The 4,057-nt window shown below is 45.7% G+C and overlaps 1 pseudogene; it reads left to right on the top strand.

Annotated features, from left to right (window-relative positions):
- The first annotated feature begins 904 nt into the window (after positions 1 to 904).
- Positions 905 to 2,667, top strand: LOC787207 (nuclear receptor subfamily 2 group C member 2-like; annotated as a pseudogene).
- Positions 2,668 to 4,057: the final 1,390 nt, after the last annotated feature.

The raw sequence follows: 4,057 nt of genomic DNA, 5'->3' as shown, positions 1-4,057 counted from the left end.
ATCCATACATGACCACTGGAAAAACCGTAGCCTTGACTAGAAGGACATTTGCTGGCAAAGTAATGTCTCTGCTTTTGAATATGCTATCTAGGTTGGACATAACTTTCCTTCCAAGGAGTAAGCGTCTTTTAATTTCATGGCTGCAATCACCATCTGCAGTGATTCTGGAGCCCCCCAAAATAAAGTCTGACACTGTTTCCACTGTTTCCCCATCTATTTCCCATGAAGTGATGGGACCAGATGCCATGATCTTCGTTTTCTGAATGTTGAGCTTTAAGCCAACTTTTTCACTCTCCACTTTCACCTTCATCAAGAGGCTTTTTAGTTCCTCTTCACTTTCTGCCATAAGGGTGGTATCATCTGCATATGTGAGGTTATTGATATTTCTCCCAGCAGTCTTGATTCCAGCTTGTGCTTCTTCCAGCCCAGCGTTTCTCATGATGCACTCTGCATAGAAGTTATATAAGCAGGGTGACAATATACAGCCTTGACGTACTCCTTTTCCTATTTGGAACCAGTCTGTTGTTCCATGCCCGGTTCTAACTGTTGCTTCCTGACCTGCATACAGATTTCTCAAGAGGCAGGGAAGGTGGTCTGGTATTCCCATCTCTTTCAGAATTTTCCATGGTTTACTGTGATCCACACAGTCAAAGGCTTTGGCATAGTCAATAAAGCAGAAATAGATGTTTTTCTGGAACTCTCGTGCTTTTTCGATGATCCAGCAGATGTTGGCAATTTGATCTCTGGTTCGTCTGCCTTTTCTAAAACCAGCTTGAACGTCTGGAAGTTCATGGTTCACATATTGCTGAAGCCTGGCTTGGAGAATTTTGAGCATTACTTTACTAGCATGTGAGCTTACTTAACAAATAAATTTAACAAGGCTGTGCGTGGCCTTTCTCTAGTTATGGTGCAGCGAGCAGGGGCCACTCTCGGTGTGGCGCCCAGGCTTCAGAAGGTGGAGCTGAGGCTTCAGGAGGTGCAGTGTGAGGGCTCAGCAGTTGCGGCTCCCGGGCTCTGAAGCACAGGCTCAACAGCCATGGAGCACGGGCTTGGCTGTTCTGTGGCATGTGGTATCTTCCCAGACCAGGGATTGAACCCATGCCCCCTGCACTGGCAGGCAGGTTCCTAACCACTGGGCCACCAGGGAAGTCCCTGAAATACGGTTCTTGAATACCACTGTGGCACGTCTCCCCACAGCAATAGCCCTCAGACACTGACAGCCATTTGATGAAATATCTATCAGCAGTCAAAGTGCCCCTAAACTCTCACAGATCTACTGTGTACAAGACCTTGCTGAGTAATCTGTTCTACACTTAGACTCTGAAGAAGAAAGCCATGTGCAAGAAGGTACACTTTGCCCACATACAGGGAATGAACCACAAGTGTCATCCATGAACGCTGCTCTGTAGATGTAGAAGATCAACGTTCCCAGACTCACAGACAAACTTACGGTGAGCGAAGGGGGAGGGATAAATTCAGAGTTTGGGACTGGTGAACAGAAGCACTTTGACGTGCAAAGGGAGAAACCAAGCAATTGTGCTGCTGCAACCGAGAAAACCCTTTATCCAGAAGGATCTGAGAAATCCTCTGATAGCCACTCCCACACTCAAGGCAGATAAAGGGGAACAAGACAACAGGTCTTGATCCAGGATGCTTGTGAACTGGGTGCAACTCTTCATACACGAGGCTGGTACCCTTCTCCTAACCGTGGATTCCAAGGCTGCAACAAGCCAGATCTGAGCACACTGGCAAATGAAGTGACTGCCTTTGTCAACTGAAGTGAATCCCTTATCAGTGGTGATGCTTCAGAAATACCCCAGGAGCATCAATCGGCAAGTGAGATTACTCTGGCATGTGATACTTTAGCTAAAACACTGAAAACCTCAGACAGCTCCTCACCTCCAAGCCTGGCAGGTGAGACAGACACCAGCAGAGGAGGGAACATCTATGTCATCATTAGAGACCAGTCCACACTCATCACTGGGGCCCAGGCCCTCCTTCTTTTCAGCATTCACATCCTGTGGCCAGCCCGATTCCAGAGTGCCTCAATGTGCACTGCCTCTCAAGGCTACTTCTGCCTGTGTTTCCTCTCCACGCACTGAGCCGGGTTAAGCCTAGCCCTTCAGGCACTTGGGCAGGATTGCTGAACCAGCCTGATGCAAGCCTGCTCAAATGAGCTCCCCAACCTTGGCCTGGCCCAGAACATAAGCCTCCCACTACCCTGTGGCCAGAGTCAATCAGCTGCAGGACAATATCCAGGAAGACAAACCTTCTGGCAAGTGGATAAATTCAGTCATGGAGCACACCTGGAAGTTTCAGGAGCCGTGTAACAGAAGAGCAAAGCTGGGTATAGACAGCTATGAGTATGCGTATCTTAAAGCTATAGCTCTCTTTAGTCCCCAGCATCCAGGTTTTTGAATCCAGCATTCTAAAACTAAGATCATGGCATCCTGTCCCATCACTTCATGGCAAATACATGGGGAAACAATGGAAACAGTGACAGACTTTATTTTCTTGGGCTCCCAACGCACTGCAGATGGTGACTGCAGCCATGAAATTAAAAGATGCTTGCTCCTTGGAAGAAAAGCTATAACCAACCCAGACAGCATATTAAAAATCAGAGACATTGCTTTATCAACAAAGGTCCGTCTAGTCAAAGCTATGGTTTTCCCAGTAGTCATGTATGGATGTAAGAGTCTGACTATAATTAAAGTTGAGCACTGAAGAATTGATGCTTTCAAACTGTGGTGTTGGAGAGAACTCTTTGAAGAGAGTCCCTTGGACTGCAAGGAGATCAAACCAGTCAATCCTAAAGGAAATCAGTCCTGAATATTCACTGAAAGAACTGATGCTGAAGCTCTAATACTTTGGCCACCTGATGCAAAGAACTGACTCAATGGAAAAGCCCCTGATGCTGGGAAAGACTGAAGGTGGGAGGAGAAGGGGACAACAGAGGATGAGATGGTTGGATGGCATCACTGACCCGATGGACATGAGTTTGAGTTGGCTCCGGGAGTTGGTGATGGACAGGGAGGCCTGGTGTGCTGCAGTCCAAGGGGTTACAAAGAGTCAGATACGACTGAGTGACTGAACTAATCCAGATTTGGCCAGCACAAGCCAGATTTTAAGATTAGAAGAAAAGCAGAGATGGAGTTGGAGGATTGTGTTCAGAAAACCTACTTGGAAGACACCTACTGACTGGCCCAGATCCTCAAACCGCCTGCGGGCACTCAGGCTGATGAGCACTAACATAACCAAAGAACACTTTTTACTGGTCACATGGGCAATGCTTCCATAGACAGCATAATCCCCTACATCCTTAAGCAGATGGCCGAGCATAACAGCCAGATAACTGATGCCAATCTACAGAGCACACCACACACCTGCTGAGGATGAGAAGCACAGGGATCCTCCCAGGGCCGCTCAGATACAGAAAAATGAAGTAGCGGTATTTTTGCACATGCAAATATTTCCAGTATGTTAGTCATTTTCCACCTGGTTTTTTCTTACCTGTTATGATTCATACATTAGCAACTAAAAGACTAATAGGATTCTTTCCTGTAAGAAATGTTCTAATGCCTTCTGATGAAGCAGCAGATTTTTGAAACAATCTTTTAACCCAGTTTGTATTTAGAAATTGTCAGAGCACAAAAAACAAAAATTTTATAATGTCAGAGACTAGTATTAAAGAAAACTTTCAAGATAAGTCTCTTGAAAAACAAAGAAGCCTTATTTGTTGTTATTGTTGTTTAGTTGCTAAGTTGTGTCTGACTCTTTTGGGACCCCACGGACTGTAGCCCACCAGGCTCCTCTGTCCATGGGATTTCCCAGCCAAGAATACTGGAGTGGGTTGCCATTTCCTTCTCCCGGGAATCTTCCTGACCCAGGGATAGAACCTGTGTCTTCTTTACCATGGAAGCACCAGTGAAGCCCAAATTATATTCCATGGTAAATTCCAATTCATTTTTTAAACACCTTAAGATAGACATTTGCAAATAATTTGCCATTAACATTTCATTGAATGCTCAACTTGTCACCTAAGAAGTTTTATGAATAG

This window comes from Bos taurus, chromosome 1, assembly GCF_002263795.3.
Source record: "Bos taurus isolate L1 Dominette 01449 registration number 42190680 breed Hereford chromosome 1, ARS-UCD2.0, whole genome shotgun sequence".
In the NCBI taxonomy this organism is placed as follows: domain Eukaryota; kingdom Metazoa; phylum Chordata; class Mammalia; order Artiodactyla; family Bovidae; genus Bos; species Bos taurus.
The sequence above is the reverse complement of the archived record's forward strand: the minus strand, read 5'-3'. Positions and strand labels throughout refer to the sequence as shown.